Source organism: Clytia hemisphaerica, unplaced genomic scaffold (genome assembly GCF_902728285.1).
Source record: "Clytia hemisphaerica strain Z4C2 unplaced genomic scaffold, Clytia hemisphaerica genome assembly, whole genome shotgun sequence".
Taxonomy (NCBI): domain Eukaryota; kingdom Metazoa; phylum Cnidaria; class Hydrozoa; order Leptothecata; family Clytiidae; genus Clytia; species Clytia hemisphaerica.
Genome location: NW_027104432.1, coordinates 318,039 through 336,882, shown reverse-complemented (window position 1 = coordinate 336,882; position 18,844 = coordinate 318,039). Strand labels below are relative to the sequence as shown.

Below are 18,844 nucleotides of genomic sequence, written 5' to 3'. Positions count from 1 at the left end.
TAACAAAATGAAAGAGAAAGCGCGAACACATAGTCAAGTAATCGAGGGGATTTCCCACTTGATCGAGTCAAGTAACAAGGGGAAATACATTATGCCAGTGTTCTGTTCTGTTTATTTAAACAAGAGCCGCAAAAGATGCGGTTAAAAATTTCCTCCATAACATCTATATAATATACACTAGTCATAGCTTTCACTAAATGCCCACGCAGAAGATCATGTCATGCACATATAAAGCTTTTAATGCTTTAAAGATTAAAGCAATAAAAATAATCAGGAATAATTGATTGATTTAATTATTGAATGATTGATTAATTGATTGAGGCATATGCTTGAAAAAAAAAATATATTCCATTAACACAATACTTGAAGAATTCATACAGCTTGATAATTTGATAAAATTTAAGGAATTAAAAAAAGCTTCTCAAAAATATATTTCAAAAATTATGGTATCATTAGCTTACTGGTTTTCACATCTCCTGTTTGTTTTTTTCTCCCAGTTTCTTTCTTAAAACAATATATGTCATGATTATTATTCACAATATACCTTTTCTGATAATGCCGCAGACATCTTAGATTGTAGGCAAAATATATAGCAGTGAATAAATCAACAAGGCAACCAATCAGAAATAGCTTGCTTTTTTCATTGACTGCTATATTTCAATAATTCTCTATTGCTACTTTGTCTAATAAACAATAGTCAAGAGAATACTACGTATAAGATTTATCAAAAAGTTCTGCGCCATCTTAAATTGGGTGAAATAGAAACCAATCCTAGTTAAGGCCCGGGCTCCTCTTGTGTACGCTGTGATTGCACTTCTCAAGCAAAATCTTCTATGTTGTTGGTCAAAAGAAAAATAAAGGAATGCCATTGTGGTCTATTCAGACTTACAGTCAAGAAAAGTTGAAATGCGCTTTAATTTTTTTTCAAGTGTATAGAGCTTTTTCACGATGCAATCTTTTCTCCAAGCTGAAAGGATCGAAGCCATTAAGATGATCGCAGCGCAGACAATGAAGAGACGTGCCTCCAGGAAGCTAGACGTTATTATGTTTCCATATGAATGTCTGTGTATCTAGTCTAACCACCGTTAAATGCCTTCGGGAAGGTCCCTCCTAACTTGGAAAGCCAGAATTGGAGCTATTTCACCAAACCACTCCCAGCGGGGAAATATACGTCGCAAGTACGTCGTTGTTACGTCACAAATTACGTCGCCAATACGTCGACTGTAAGTGGTGGAATGAAATGGCGAAACGACGTAGAAAGGTTGCTTAGAAACTACGTAGATAATTTACGTCGTATACACGTTGTAAGGATGTAATGCATCCTACGTATTTACGAAATTTTTGTGATTACGATTTCTTTTGTAATTACGACATTATCTTTGATTCATTTTTTTTTTCCAGTTTTGTGTCCGAAAATCAAAACATGTCCGAAAATCAATACCTGTCCGATAAATAAAATCTGTCCGATAGTTAATCCCTCCCCATACCGTTCTTTGTAATATAATCCTAACGTTTACCTTTTAAACCATCTTCATTGAGCCAATTTTTCATAGCCTTGTAGAGTAGGTCACCCTTTACCATACTTAACACACGTATATTCTCTTTGTGGCTTTAAGAATATAAGACACGCATGCGTAGTTTTATATATCAAGGATAAACGGAGACGTCATAGAGACGTGATGTTTACGTAATATGAATTACGTTGCTTTTAAGACTATTTTGTGTGAAAGTGGCACGAAATTCTTCCATGTGATAAAGGTCGAAAAAAATTCGACTAATCGAGTCCAAAATTTCATAAAATTTAAAGTAACACATTTACGTCATCTTTAAGTCCCATTTTCTACGTAGTCATGACGTGCCCATGATGTTTTAAATCGACGTAATCATATTGTCACAAAGTTTCGTCACGAATACGTTATTACCAAGTAACTTGGTGCACGTCGTTTCGTCATCGTAAAGTTACATCAATAAGACGTCTTTTTTACGTTCATATTATCGACGTAAAAATTAGACGTTGTATCTACGTCGTTTGAATGTTGGTCGCCGACCGACTTATTTGCGACATAAATCCGACGTAGCTGTGACGTCGCTTCCCTGCTGGGCTGGAGCGTAAGTTATTTAGAAAAAGTTGAATATGCGCCTGTGTGCGTGTAAAGTTAAACAAATGTTAACAAACTTTTTTCAGGTTTTTGAAATAGATTTCACCACACTGAAAAAACAGTGAATACACTCTAAGTGAGGTAAATCTATTTGAAGACCAAAAGAAAAAGTTTGTTTACATTGATTCAACCACTTTTGGATTCAACTTTACATATGGCCATAATGCATACATTCGACATTTTTGTACTTTGCCGGTATCTTGTTTTACAAAGTTAAGAAGGACTTTCTTGAGTTACGACCATATGATGGTATTTAAAGCTCAAGAAGCTCTATAAACAATAAAGCTAGTTATTGATATAATAACAGACAAAGATAAATTACAATTTGAACAAAAAATATCAAATGTACGTACATTAAAAAACTTGAGCAAATTTCTTTAAAGATTCCAGAAAAAGAATTGAAATCATTGCTGAAATGAACTTCTGATTTCAAAGACAAGAAACAAAATTTGACATACAAAACACTTTTTCCAGTCAATGAATCAGCTCATCATCATAACCAGTCTGCCATTTTGTTTGTTTTGATGATTTGCACAAGTAATATTGTAATTCGTGTTATATCATACACTGTTATAATTTGCATTTATAACACTCGCTTCAGCTTTTCAAAGCTAAATCAAAACTAATAAATTGTAATATGTAATAATGGTAATAGCATATAACGTAATATGAAAATATGCAAAACCGAACATTTACGGAAGAGACTAACTACGGGGATGCTTGCGCGACAAAACACAAAAAAACAACAAAATCTCGAGATTCCAGTCCAATATCTATGCGTGAAACTATGAGTGCCTCCTCGTCGCTACGCTCCTGCGGGGGCAATAACGACACACAGTGTCAATAAAAAAAATTAGACAATAAAAAAAATTAGACTTTTTGCAATGTAATGTAGTCAATCAAAAATGAATTGAATGTTGAAAGCTCGAAACTTTCTACCCAAAGGTCAAATTCAAAATATCATTAAATTTAACTTCCATAAGAAACAACATCAAAAAATGTAAAAATGGTGCCACATCGATTTATTGAGCTTCTTCGTTGTATTGTCTTTGTTCATCTTCTCCCTCTTTCCTCCATCGAGGTCAATTCGACTTATAAACAATTATGTGAGTCGAGTTTGAATAATCCAAGCCATTGACCGTTAAATGCGACAGCTCCAGAAATGACCATTTCATTTAATGTGTAGCATCATGAAAAAAGTTCCAATCTTGTTCAAATTTACACATGAGCTGCATTTTAGTCTCCATTGTCATATTCCATTTAATCGGTATTTGAAATAATTCTGTGTCGAGTTTGAAAAATCAAGCCACCAAATAATTCGTTAAACGAGACCGAACTAGATATAACCATTTTCACACGTAGCATCATGGAAAAAGTTTCAATCTTGTTCAAATTTACACATGAGCTGCATTTTAGTCTCCATTGCCATATTCCATTTAATTGGTATTGAAATAATTCTGTGTCAAGTTTGAAAAATCAAAGCCACCAATTCGTTAAACGAGGACAGATCTAGAAATAACCATTTTCACACGTAGCATCATGGAGAAAGTTCCAATCCTGTTCTAATTTACACATGAACTCCATTTTAGTGTCCATCAACAAATAGACCTTTTTTCAAAGAGGACGTCCTGTTGAATAATTATGTAGTCCAGCCAGAAAAACAATGATAGAGCCATGCATAATTACTGTATCGTCTGGTATCGTGCATATTGTAATAATTATGCATGGTTTTATCATTGTTTTTCTGCTGGACTACATAATTATTCAACAGGGTGGCCTCTTTGAAAAAAGGTCTATTCCAGAATCAGTTTACTTGAAATGATTTTGTGTCGAGTTTGAAAATCATGCCACACCTGACGGTGCCTGACGGTTGTTAACAAACAGTGCGACAGATCCAGAAGTAACCTTCACCTTGTATAGCATCAAGAAATATGTTCCAACTTATTCAAACACATGAGCTGCATTTCTGTTTATTTATTTTTATATTAGAAGCCATTAAATTCCTAAAAATAAAATCTTTTTGAAAACAAGAAATTAAAAATGAAACTGATTTAAGGTAGAATTTTCACTCAGAAAGCTTTATGAAAACTTGAGCAGAAACTATACGATATGACAGAATGTTGAAAAAGTTTACAAAGAAAAATCAATACAAAGTTTCTTTGGTTTGAAAGTCTCTTGACCACTAAAGCAAAGAAAATGTTCAAGAACAAAGAAAGTATGAATCAAACGAAATCAATCTCCTCGCTTCGACCGCCATCTTGTTTTGTTTTGAAAACGTTTGTTGTTTAAGGAGCGCGGAATCAGAAAATATATCTTTTATAGCCAGTACCCGACTTAGCAAGCTTTTCCCTGTCCAGACGGCAGAAAGTGTGTTACTGGTATCAAGCGCCGTTTCTACCAAAACGGACAGACAGAAGGGCGGTGGCGTAATACTGTACATGGGCGTAGAATGGCGGTAAAAAACCGCGCACTGGAAAAGGAGGAGAAAGCGCACCGTTTTAAGAAAAATTTCCCTTGAGCAGGAAATTTTTAAATAAAAAATAACATCTTTGACATGACGAGGAAGGATATTCGATCGAGGTAGTGGCGGGACTGGAAGGCTTTCAAAAACACGAACAAAACACGATCTATTCATACCTAGGGTTATAATTCTAACAGGTTATCAAATAATTATATTTGGCTCAATTTATCGCCCAATGTAGGCTGTAAAGTGGGCCTCTAAAAAGATTTTGCAAAATCTAAAAAAGAAATTCACAGGAAGGCAGTAATTGAGGACACATTATCCAGGAACCACAACTTTTTGTGTTTTTTCAAAGCAAATAACTGGATGTGAAAGAGCCTAAAATGGTTAAAAACCTACTAACTCGAGAAGTGGTTCAAGAAAGCATGAGATTAACGATGAAAGAGAAAGCAAACATACAGTCAAGTAATTGAGGGGATTACCCAACTAATCAAGTCAAGTAACAAGGGGAAATACATTATGCCAGTGTTCTGTCCTGTTTACTTAACCCTATTTGTCCTAGGGGGCTGTTTCTATTCGGAGGTCAGATTACTGGTAATAGCTCCCGAAATAATAAGGATTTTGCCATGAAATTTTCTGTAAATTTCTAACTTCTATTTAGCTTAAAAAAAAAAATTTGACACATAAAAATTTTCACACCTTGAGCATGATGACATTTCTGACAGTAAGGTGTCGCAAAAATTGCCACTTTTCCATTACAAATTAATTTCTTGTGTCAAATATTTCGTTTAAACTGTAATTTATTGAATATTTAGGATAAAATAAGCATTTTAAACTCAGGCAACTTTTTTCTAAAGCCTTTGTTAGAATACAATAGCTATTTATAAGAACAAAGTAAATTTTCAGTTATTGCTCACTTTGGGCATGAGTGACGTTATCAGAAATTTTTTTTAAAAGTTACTTTATGTGACAAGGATCTTGTGTACCAAATTTCATCCAAAAAGACCTACTAGATCAAAAGTTAAGGGGTGGTACAGGAAAAGCCCCCCCCCTCCCTAGTTCTGAACCACCCCTAAAAGTCTAGGTTGAATAGGGTTAAACAATTTGCTGTATTTCACCGATATTGAAATATTTCTAGCCAGAATTTCTCGTCTGCATTGGAATTTTAATTGTTTTTAGCTCTTTTCCATTCAGTATTATTGTATACAAGGCTAAAAGTGATAACTCTCAAGTATCACAGGAAAAAATTTTCGATTTCCAAGGTTGGAAATTCAACATTTTTGGGTTGGAAATTTTGGTTTTATAATTGAAGGTTGGAAATTAGAGCGATTATCTTAAGCTGATTTGGAAAACGTAAATTACCCATATGTTTTTAGGGGTTTTGTAGAATAAACCAATGCCCTTGAAAAATCAAGTGAAAAAAAAAAAACAATGTAGAAATGACAATTTTCCAAGACTGATTGGAAAAAATGACTTTTTGGGTGGGATATTTTTATTTTTCCAAACAGTTTGGGAATTGAAAAAGGCGTCAAAAATCGATGTTGGAAATAAGATTTTTTTTAAGATTAAGACTTCGGATTGAAAAACTAGTTTTTTTGCGTTGGAGATGTATGTTTCTCCAAACAGTTTGGAAAACGTAAAAAATTCATGTTTTTGTACCATTTTCTGCGCATGTCATTTGAGAAAACCACGAGCGATTTTTCGCGCAGAACTGTCGTGATGTATAGCTAACCAAGATATTAAGGCTATAATGTGAGAAGTCAAGCTGTAAGTTTCCGTCAGGTGAGGCGTCCCTCGGAGCGGCCTCGGTCAATCGCAGTGAGTTCGCACAGTGAAGCATACATAGGGTACTTGTGTCATAGTTTCAAATTGTGCCATGCTGAGCTGTGTGAGTGATCTAAGATCAACCACGTGTCTGTGCGAACAACAACGAGAGATTGACCGGGAGCCATCGAGCCAAAAACAAAAACCTTGTTTAAGATCTCTTTTTCCACATCTCTGTAATAACTTTTTGGATTTTGGCTTTTTTCAAACTGGATTTTTGGATATTCCAAGCCATGGAAAATGCAAAATTTTTCCTGTGTATAATAAGGGGCTGTGATGGAATAGTTGTACTTGTCGGAAGGAGGAGAAACCGGTTTGTGTAGACGGGGATATTTTAAATTTTCAAGTGTTTCTTTGCTAAGAAAATGCCTACTTTTAGTCTAATGTATCTTTCCTATTAGTAATAGGATTTCAGGCGAGTGAAGTGGCATAAAACAATTTAGCCTCATTTGTATTGGTCAACCAGAAATTGTAAACTGGTATCTGTTAAACAAATGTCTTTGGGCTGAACACTGGACTGGAATACACCCCTGTCTCACAGCCCCAGTGGAACTTTTTTCCTTGTTGGGGATAAAAATTCCTATTGAAATCATAATGGGGATAGAAATTCTATTGTTTCAAGGTTCAAAAACCCAGTGGGGACGGTATTGGAGTGCAACTTTTAAACATGGAATTTCGAGTGGGGATAGAATCAAAGTCGATTTCCCAAAGCTGAAATTCAAATTTTCTCATCGGGGACAAAATTTCTGCTTAATTTTTCAGTGGGACTGGCGTCCCATTGGGTTTCTGACACAGGGGTGTTAGAATACAATTACTATTTTTGTTACAACCAATCAGATTGAGTTGATTTTGTATTTTGAGATCTTTGCGTGAATCTATCTCATTACATTGTTTTCTTGTGACAGAAAGGTCACTTCAAGCGGCGATAACTAAGTTCATATTTCTTTTCTATTTTTGCCACCGTAGTGAGAATGCTACAGTTAAGGTTTTAATTTGAAACGTCAAATGTTGTAGACATTTAGTCGGTTTTTTTAATAATAGACTCTCGATACACAGTGATCTTCACGCGGTTCTATACCTTTCAGTAAATATTTTTTCAAGTAAACCAAGGCTGGTGACAGTATGAGCAAATTCTTTTTATAAAATGATATTTAAACGGTGGCATTTTAATGCAAGCTATATCTAGTTTAATTTTTGATACTTATGAAATTTTAACTAGTACACAAAACTTGTGATTACTTTGTGTGTGTCATGTTATTGGTATTCAAAACACTTTGTAAGTTTGTAAATATAATCTATAATGATTGTTTTCGGTAGTGCAGTGTTATAGTTTTTTTTTCAAAGAACGCTTTTGCATTAAAAGGTCTGCGGGAAAAAAAACACAAAAAAACTGTGTGCTTCAACAGTTGTTGGAGGAGTGCAGTCAGCCCTTTCCTTTGAAAGGTGCGGTGCAACTTTATGATTGCTTATCAAGGTCTACTGGGAAGTAGAAACGTTTGCCGTTTATCCCATTATTTATTAATGAAAGCTGTGATCGTGAAAATAAATAGATTTTTTCCACTTCTGACTAGTGTAGGGGGGTTCAAGGGGTACTAGATACCGAAATACCGGCAATTTTATCCCGAAATACCGAAATACCGGACAGAAAAAAGGCCGATACCGTGTCACCGTAAACTTTGAACCCCCCCTACCCCCCTGGTGAGAAACAATGAAGAGATGCATTTCCATACAATCTCTTCTCATACAAGCCATACCCTGAGTATCAAAAGTTAAGTTTTCAAAGAATATATTAACCTCTGAAGACCAATAATAGAAATTTTATCGCGCATGTGTCAATCTAATGACTGTAGAAAGAATCAAAGATGAAGAGCAAATGTCTAGCAGACTGTATCAGTATGCAATTTACTATTTACGAATTCCCCAGAAACCTGCAAGTATAATTGAAAATGAGTTTCTTTCAAAAGGAATCTTTTACATGATCCCCAAATGTATAACAGTAATTACTAAGCTTTTAATTACGGAAATGTCACTTTAATTGAATCGAAATAATAGACATACTTTATGTTATGATTCTCTATCACTGACTCTTTTTAAAAAGTATTGATGACATTTTTAGTTGTGTTTTCAACGACGAGAGTAAAAATATCAACTTTGAACTTCATCCAAGATCTTTGATGGTCGTCATGGTTACTTTTCTTTCCGTTGATTGCACGCTGAATAGAATCTCGATTGGTCGGCACAGGTCAATATATGATATCGACCTGTGCTTTTCACGGTATACAAGCCACTTACATCACTTTTAATAATTACGTGAGCGCTATCCAGAATCTTAAAAAGCGAACTAAGGGACTGGAACATTACATTACAACTTTTAAACCAATTAATATTCATGATATTCATAGAGCCAATTACCAGTTGATATTCCTTAAACCCACATATCCCTTAAGGCCTACAAAGTTGCACTTTGGACTCTCTTAGCCACCACACTTAAAATTAGATATTTTATAATTCACTATTTTACAACCTCTTATAAATGTACTTTCATAAAATACCTAATTTCGAGTATTTCAATTAGCCTCAGTCTCGGAAGAAGACTGGGCCCGAATTTGCGGACGTTTTCACAGTTTCACTTTCGTTTTCAGCTATACGGCAGCGTTTTCAGGCAGAAAGCAAAGGAAATATGTGAAATTATGACAGGGAATGCTAACCTATTTCTCCAGTGTTTCTCAAGATGGGAGCAAGATTATTGTTCTAGAAAGTTCATGAAGGCCTAATAGTTCCAGATTAGTATAATTTCATCAGAAAGAAACATTTACACCAAAGCTCCTTATTGATATGTGAAGGCTACCAAAAATGGCAATGCTCTCCATCAAAACAACTTTAACATAAGGGACAAGGACAGTCATGAAGTTTACTTTGTTGAAAATTTGCACAAAATACTTTACAGAAAGTGGCACTATGGAAGCCCATTTTATACTCCTAAATGCCGATAGTTGAAAGATAAGTAGTTGAGAGGGTTGATTGAAATAGAAATCAAAGCACACAATAAAGTATATATATTTGTCCAGAAAGGGGGGCGTACGGTTTTGACGGTGTGACGGTATTAACCCTTTTTCCTGTCGGTGTTTCGGTGTTTGAAGAAAAAAGTTACGGTATTTCGGTGTCAAACATGCCATGCGGTGACAAAATAAGGATTTTACCAAATTTTGCTGTCAGTGTTGACGGTAATCCAAGAAATATGCGTCGGTTATTTCGGTGTCTGCGATCCCCGTACGCCCCCCTCCAGAAAGAACTGGCATGTTGTTTGCTTTGTTTTGGTCTTTAAAAATATGTACTTATATCAGTCCTAAAAAAATACAAATTTGAATATAATGAGGGCAATGAGTCTGGTTAAATGTTACTATATTTACAAGAAAGGATTACTTAGAAAATACTACTGTAGATGAACTAAACTCAAAGACTAAAACTTTACCATAAATTTACATTACGACAATTTAAAAATCTATCTTTAATAGCAACAAAGAAAAAATATGGCTCAAAGTTTTAAAAACAGAGCTATGTCAGAGCTTCAATTCAGTAGGTATAGAGCTTTTAAGATTTGAAAACAGACACTGTATTGGTTTACAAGACAAGACTAGAGAAAGATGTCAACCATCCACACGGTTTTTTCGATTCATGAAAAAAATAAAGTATTTATCAAAAAAAGGCTCTCTTTTTTTTATTATAAATTCCAACAAACAAAAATCAATATAACAGGTTTTGAAAACCATCCCACAGTGTAAACATTATCAACCAACATAACCCACACCGCCAAAATTGTAAAAATAAGTCAATGTGATTTCTATCAACAATTTCTCGTAAAAAATTTTTTTTCCAACATTTTGATACCAATCATGGCTAGAGGCATCATGTGTAGAGTGACTGTGTGGCATTTCATTGCTTTTAATGATCACGATACCAACCGTCAACCAAACAAAACTGACGCCAAGTCAAATCTGTTGATTAAAAATTTCCATGAAAATTATAATCGAAACTTATCTCGTAAAATACTTTTTTCAACATTCTGGAGGTGTTCAAAGTTAGAGATATCATATGTAGAGCCAATCAATACATAAAAAGTCATTTGCTATCCAATTTGCCTGTTTGCAATAAGATATATGAGTCAACAAATCAAACAAAAACCAACAAATCTTGTCTCTTCACTTTCATGTCACATTGTAAAAATTTCTTGCTGGGCCAGATAAATTTGATAAAAAAAGGTGAAAACTAAAAATTTAATTTTATTCATTATTTGACGTTTCGGTTTCTTTGCACCATGATCACAAGTATAGTAAAAAAAAAATTCAAAACGAATTTCAATTTACAACATTCAAAAAAAATCACAAAATTAAAAAATTACTACCAGGTAATTACAAGTTGTTAAATTTCACAAATAAAAGGAACGCATACATCCTAAAAGAGCTCAAGGGGGAATGAAGAGACATGCTCATTCAAGTCCGGTTTGAGCTCCCTTATGATCAGCGTTTCTTTTATATAAAGCTCTTCATCGATCCAATAATTACTATTATGTAAAACTTTCATATTTTCTATGGAAAAATCATGATTTTCAGTCATTATGTGAGTTGTAACCGCGGAGGGTTTCTCGGGGTTACGATGTTCTTTGTATCTGGTGGCGACATGTCTTTTGGTCTTACCCACGTAGAAAGAATTGCAATTTGTGCAGTGCATTCCATACACGATCCAAGCTCGAAACCTTAAAGGTATTTTATCTTTGAAATTAAACAAATGTGCAATCCGAAGAGTGGTGCAAAATTTGACCTTTAGGTCAATTTGCGGGTATGTAACCCTAAACAGTGCCAATAGACGTTTCTTTAAAACCTCAGACGAGTTCCCAAGAAATGGTAAAGTCAAAGAAACTTCCTTCTTTGGAACAGTCATGACAACGGTCTCATCTTGTACAGAGTTCATCTTCTTAACAAAACTATCTGCTAACGACTTCAAAAGTTTTTCAGGAAACTTGTTCTTTAAAAGGTTCCCTTTTATCACATCCCAATCTTTCTTGAAAAGTTCTTGATTAGAGCAGATTTTCCAGGCTCTATTAAGAATATTCTTGACTAAATTGAGTTTGTACTTTCTAGGGGTGAAACTGTAGCAATTAGTGTAAAGGCCAGTGTGGGTAGGTTTGTAATATGTGCTTGTGGCAAATTTCCCTCCTAGCTTCATGATTTTTGCATCTAGAAAGGGAAAACTCTCATCAGTCGGTGACTCTTCCTCTTTCGTGAACTTAATGTTCGTGTGTTTCCCGTTCAAATAATTAAAGAAAGGCAGTACGTGAGACTGGTTGTTGAAAAGTAAGAAACTATCATCTACGTAACGTCGGTAGTATTTAGGAGGTGCTACGTCTTGAGGACAATTTTTGAAAGCGTTTTCCTCAAAACTGCGCATAAAGATGTTAGCTAATACCGGAGCCAATGGTGACCCCACGGCGACTCCATCAATCTGGTCATAAATCTTTCCATTGAAAATGAAATTAGTCTCTTTGGTAGCCATTTCTAAAAGTTTTTGAAATTCGTCTCGCGATAGTCCACGAACATTAGACTCGTTTTCAAATAAATAATCCAACGCAATCTTGATGGTTTCGTCAAGTGGTATTGAGGTGAACAAACTCGATACGTCAAAACTGACGATGTGGGTGGAGGAGGAATCCATGTTTTGGATTTCATTCACAAAATCGAATGTATTACGTATTGTGTAATTGTTCGTGGAATGTGGAGACAGAATCTTTGCCAATTCAGAAGACAATTTGTAATTGTACGAGTTGATGGATGAGCATATTGGTCTGAGAGGATGGTTGGTTTTGTGTATTTTTGGTAAACCATACAATCTGGCTGGCTGGGAACCACCAGGACGAACTTACTTGTAGAATTCCTCGGTAATGGAGTTGTTTTTCTTCAATTTGAGGAGGTAACGAATTAGCTTTTCCTCGCGTTTGATGGTTGGATCGTCTTTCAATCGGGTGCACTTTTTAGTGTCGCCAAGCATTACTTCTAGTTCCGCTACGTAATCAGCTCAACGAAGAAGAACAACACACCTGCCTTTGTCAGCTTTGCAAATAACAGTACTCTTATCCTTGCTCAAGTTAAATAGTCCTCTCATCTCATCATCAGTGAGATTTCTTTCATTCTTATCGTTGTAATTTTGACAATAAGAATATGCAAGATCGGAAAATTTGTTCTTAAATCGATCTTTACTGTAAACATCAATGTTCATATCTAAATCCTTTAAACCTTCGAAGCAAAGCTCGAACTCTGTTAGGATACTGTGTGTGTCTTGAGCTCTTTTAGGATGTATGCGCTCCTTTGTGAAATTTAACAACTTGTAATTACCTGGTAGTAATTTTTTAATTTTGTGATTTTCTTTGAATGTTGTAAATTGAAATTCGTTTTGAATTTTTTTTTTACTATACTTGTGATCATGGTGCAAAGAAGACACCGAAACGTCAAATAATGAATAAAATTAAATTTTTAGTTTTCACTTTTTTTATCAAATGTCACATTGTGTTTATATGGGGTAACCAGAAAGCCAATCCACAAGAACAGCCACCTTTATTATGGAGTGTTCCAAAACTATTGATAGGTTGTTTGGAAGTAAAGAAACCCTCACAGTTTGTTTTATTTTAAAGATTTAACTTGAAAACAAACTGCATCTTTCCATCCAGTACAAACTCAGAAGCAGCCAACGACCTAAAATTTGCAAATGTCTGTTCTTATTTGCCAGCTGGAAGGATTTCCCCGAAGTTAAGAACAGTTTCTCCTTTTTCAGGAGAGAAATTTTTAATTCAGAACAGATATATTTTTCCAGCTAGGAGGTGAAAAAACTTTCAGAACAGGTACGAAATTACTAGGCGATTGATTTTATGCGAGTTAACTGTTCTTATCTACCAGGGCTGACAAAATGTTATAAGAACAGATCGCTAAATTCCAGCTCGACATTGAAGGACTTTTAAGAACAGAAACTTAATTTCCAGCTAACAGTTTAACTTTAAATATCTGTGCGAACAGATCGACAATTTCCAAATGTTTTGTAGAACAGATAGAGAATTTTTAGCTGGCACTCCAGGCAACCACATTCAGAAGGAAAAGAACAGATCTCAAAGCGGCAAGTACAAAACGCCTACTACCTACTACTTAATACTTACTACCCACTACCTACTACTTACTACCTACTCAGTTTGTATACTTTACAGACCAGAACTCTCTTTCGCTTGTTCGAAATTTCTATTCTAAAAAAATTGGTTATGTGATATCTGAATGCTAACACACAAGTCTTTGCTTATATTTACTTGAAAAAAGTGTTATCTAAAGGAATATTTAGCATATTTACGTATAAGTATAAGTATACTGAAGTATAAAACAAAAGGCCATTATCTTGATTTTTTCTTTTTCCTAAACCTACTCTCTCTTATGACTCTTATTATAAGAACTTTCCTTTTTCCTAAACATACTCCCTCTTATGACTCTTATTATAATATTTTTTTGATTAGATTTTCGTTTTTCATTGTTCTTAAGGGTTGTACTAATCACCTGTAAAATTTTAGCCATGAGGCTCATGACCTAAATTTAAGCCCTTTTTTACCTCTTTTTTGGGGCGGGTTTGTACTTTTACGGTGTGACGGGATTGGCCCTTTTTTAGTACGGTATTACGGGATTTGACGAAAAAAGAGACGGGAAAACGGTATTTCAAAATCAGACGGTGACGGTATTTAGGTACATTTTTGCCCTGTACAAGCCGGTGTGACGGTGTTATTATTTTTTCAATTTTCGGGATTCCTAGATTCAGCCAAAATTTTGACGGGAAAACGGTATTTCGAACCCCTACAAACCCCCCCTTTTTTTGGGCTCGTGGAGATCAAAGAGACCGCTAGTGTTCGATCTGACAAAACTTTTTTGACAGTTTTCGATAAAATTCTGAGGCTTATGACCTAATAAAAAGGCCAACAGCTCTCGAACTATAAAACAATAATAATACACGTAATGTCTAAAAAAGGCTCTGTAATATAAATAGGGGGTCAATCTATCTCTATCCTATTGTATGATCTGCATCATATCAAATGGTGCCAAAATATTTCTTGGAATTGGTTTGCGAAGCTTTTAATATTTTTATCAAAAATTTCATTTCCTCAATACTTTGACATGGTCAAATTGACACCTCTAAAACAGCTCTTTGTAGTATTTTCCTACTGAAAATTTCTACCTTGCGATACTGAAAGCATCTTATTGAGCACAATAAGAATTTTTGCTACATAAAATGAAGTCTACAAAGGTCATATTTAACGACCCTGTCATTAGTTTGCTTCAAAAGGGTCATTTTGTCAATAAATGTCAAAGACATGTCAAAGGATTTTCAGCAAGTACCCAGTGAAACATGGGGCTCTACTTACTTAAAGTATTTTAACTTTTTAGATTGATCGGTTCTTATAAATAAAACTGACATGAATAAATAAGTGGAGGAAATATTTTTCTCTTCTACGAAGAAGTGCGTCTGTAAACCTGTAAACTTTATAGAAAAAGCGCGGGAAAAAGTCATAAACAAAATAAAAGAGATAAAATATTTTGAAGTCTTCAAAGTACGATAAAAGAAGAAGTTTTAACTTTTTTAGTTTCAGATTTTGCTAATTCTAACATGCTGAATATTTTAAAGGTAATTTCGAGCCGTTCTGAGCTATTTTACAGTAGGTAGTAAGTAGTAGGTAGTAAGTATTAAGTAGTAGGAGTAGGCGTTTTGTACTTGCCGGATCTCAAAGACTCTTTGACTTTTTTGAAATTCCCTCAGAACAGATAGGAAATTCTTAGACACCTTATTTTTTGGATATCAAACTATTTTTTGGTAAGAACAGATCATATTTTTCCAGCTGGTCCCAATCTATAGTAGAACAGACAACTTTTCAACTTTTTCCAGCAGACTTTTTTCTTTAGTTCGCTAAGAACAGACCGCCATATCCAGCTGGAACGTGCCTTCAGAACAGATATTTTGAAGTCCCCCTTCGGTGGATGCTTTCGGAAACTCATGTTTCAACCTCCTACATAGCAATTGTCAGTCGGGTCTGCTACTAACATGTAATTGTTTTATTATAACCGAGTTTGAAAATCCGTAGCGGAACTTGTAACATATACTATTATTATAATTCTTTTTTTTAAATCTCTTTTATCACCATTAGATTTGGTATAATACTTACATCCAAAAAAATTACAACTAAACAAAAACTATGTTTAAAATAAAATGTACATGTTCTCGTTTTTATTTGAAAAGAAATGCATAAATAACAGCACCCGATGTTAAAAATACCCTGGGTCACTTCGTTATGGAGGAGAGACCGCGATATCATCAGGGCCTACCAGAGATAAAGAAGCGGCCTTGCCTCCAAACGACCTAAAGTGAACCCCATAAAGATATGAAAGTCTATAGACTAAGAATGGATCAGAGGCCCATAATAGATATAAACTGTGAATCGGAAAAAATAGGAACAAAACTACAAGGATGGCTACCCCTATGTGCATAGAATAAGTAATTTAGTATCTCAGAAGTTTCAAGAGAAAAAAGATGTGTACACGTTTTTTTTTTATTAGAACCTAGTTTATAAGAACATTGAGGCTGAAATTCGTCGAAAAATTAATAAGAACATCGTAAGAACATGCCCAGCCTCAGTTTGGAAAAAAATGACAAGAAACTACAATTTTTTCCTCTTTTTAAGCAGTTTTAACTGAACTTAGGGATGGATTTTCTAAAATCGAGAGTCAAATATTGTCCAAATTTTACCAATTTTAAGTGCTCTTTATTTTGCATGCTAAAAAAAAAAAGCACATCCAGGCTCAGCCAAATTTTAGGTGTTCTAATAAAAAAAAACGTGTATATAATTATGTGTATAATTATATCAGTCGACTTGAATCATGATACATTACTTACATTTCACTGGATGCATTTTCGCTGTGAAATCATCCGCAAAATTCGCTGACCGCGTTTCGAGACGGAGGCTAATTAGTACAAAAGATAAACATACCGGATGTGCCACAAAAAAGTTTCTCTCTTTGAAAATTTGAAAAGTCTGAAAATTTTAGAATAACCATTCCTATTCTATTGGAACAAGAAAGATAAACTTACATTTTTATGGGTCATTTATCAAATTCGCTTAGTTGGATCAAAGTTTATGGTCAATTGAATAAAAAAGTTACTTTCTGAAAGTGCTCAAATAAACGTTAAAAAAGCATAATTACATGATACATCAGTATTTTCATTTCATCCCTAACCCTATTCAAACTAGGCTTTTAGGGGCGGTTCAGAACTAGGGGGGGCCTTTCCTGTAACTTTTGATCTAGTGGGTCTTTTTGGATGAAATTTGGCACACAAGATCCTTGTCACGTAAGGTAACTTTTGACAAAAGATTTTTCTGATGACGTCACTCATCATGTCCAAAGTGAGCAAAGGCCGAAATTTTCCATTGTTCTTATAAATAGCTATTGTATTCTAATAAAGGATTTAGAAAAAAGTTGCCTGAGTTTAAAATGCTTATTTTATCCTAAATATTCAATAAATTACGGTTTAAACGATATATTTGACATTAAAAGTAAATTTGTATTGGAAAAGTGTCAATTTTTGTGACACCTTACTGTCAGAAATGTCATCATGCTCAAGGTGTGAAAATATTTAGGTGTCAATTTTCTTTTTATTTTGAAGCAAAATAAAAGTTAGGAATTTACACAAAATTTCACGGCAAAAGCTCTATTATTTTAGGAGCTATTACCAATAGTTTGACTTCCGAACAGAAATAGCCCCCCCCCCTAGTACGAATAGGGCAAGGGTCACATCCGGGGGGCAGTCAGGCAAATTGACTGATGGGTATGTCCGGCGGTCAAGGGTATGTTTTTCAAAATATCAAAAATGCACTGTGTAAGGGTGGACTTTTGATAAATTCACTGTATGGGTGGAAATTTCAGCAAATCTAGGAAAAATTTCAAATTTTTGCTCGAAAATCTTGATTTTTTTGCTCTAAAAGAGTTTAAATTTAGAAAAAATACACAGTAAGGGTACGAAATTCACGATTTTTTTCTGCACTGTAACGATGTGATTCTAAAAGCCATTTTCCCCCGTATATACCGTCAGTTGGTAAACCCACTACCCCCCCCCCCCCCCCGGGTCACACGATAGATTCGCATACGGTGCACGATTAACATCGTTGCACGCATTGCCCCGGCTATTCAGACACTGAAGGTGTATGGATACGTATCGCACACCTTTTGACGCGGTGTTACGATATCTATCAGATACTCATTGCATAAAAAGGTGCCTTTCGAGTCAAGTTTTAAAACTCTACTTTCTAACCGTACTTTAAAGCACTTAATAATCACTTTCGGTTTTAAAGTTTTAAAGAAATTCCCCTTTTGTGCCAACTATTTCGGCGCCGATTAAAGATATTTGTAATGATACAATCGATTAAGCCTAGCATCAAGATTTGTGCAAGCACTAAAATTCACTTCGTCATTCGAAATGACTGAAATGAGGCTTTAATTTTGAAAAACTGCAGTTGGCACTGGCGATCCCTCAAAACGAGAGCTGAATATTTTTTCTGTCAAAGCCCCGTAATCCAAAGGTTTATGTTACTCTGACCTTAACAATTTCAAGGTTTCGAGCTCCTGATAATGTAAGGCTCGAAAAAGTTTCAACCTCCTTTATATACTGCACAAATGGATAATATAAATGACCTACCGTTTTTTGATTCACTGATCCTCTTGATCTGCTGTTTAGAGATGAAATGCTGTTAAATGTCGTGTCATCCTTCACTTTATTCCCATAATCCTTTTCTTTTTACACATTGGTACCCATTCCCCTAAATGACTTAGCAAGAATGCAATGTACATTTTGTCGGAATTCAAAAGTGTTGCATTGTAAAACGATCAAAACTTGATGAGATTAGAAAAGAAGAAAACTCAAATCACACCATCACGCAAACCACAAAATTTAATCAGTCCCTTGTATTTCGGTGCACCCACCATAACGAAAGAAGAAAACTCAAATCACACCATCACGCAAACCGCTGAGAGAAGTTTTTCAAAATAAATTCAATTTTGAGTTTAAAGGCAAATAATTGAAATGAATTGAAATATCATGGTCAATATTTGTCGTGGATAGCATAATAAAATACATGGATAACATCATCTACCTGATTGCGATCTTTAGACTTAAAATACATCATGCGATCACGATTTGTACTGCAATAACCTACTTTTACCAGGCCTTTTTGTAAAAACTTCACAATTACTCTGGAAGGAATCGATAACCAGCATTCTGCCCAATCTCTCATCAATTTCTTGTTAAAAATGTCAAGGGACAGAAAACCCAAAGGTTC

At 34.8% G+C, this 18,844-nt stretch overlaps 1 protein-coding gene across 1 annotated transcript in view; it reads right to left on the bottom strand.

The window, feature by feature from the left end:
- The window catches only part of LOC136820582 (uncharacterized), an 82,514-nt gene extending 64,211 nt beyond the window's left edge, over window positions 1-18,303 (bottom strand). Inside the window, exon 1 of the mRNA XM_067076776.1 lies at window positions 18,205-18,303. The gene's annotated coding sequence lies outside the window, so the exon portion shown is untranslated. The remainder of the gene's footprint in view (window positions 1-18,204) is intronic.
- Between the last annotated feature and the right edge of the window lie 541 nt (window positions 18,304-18,844).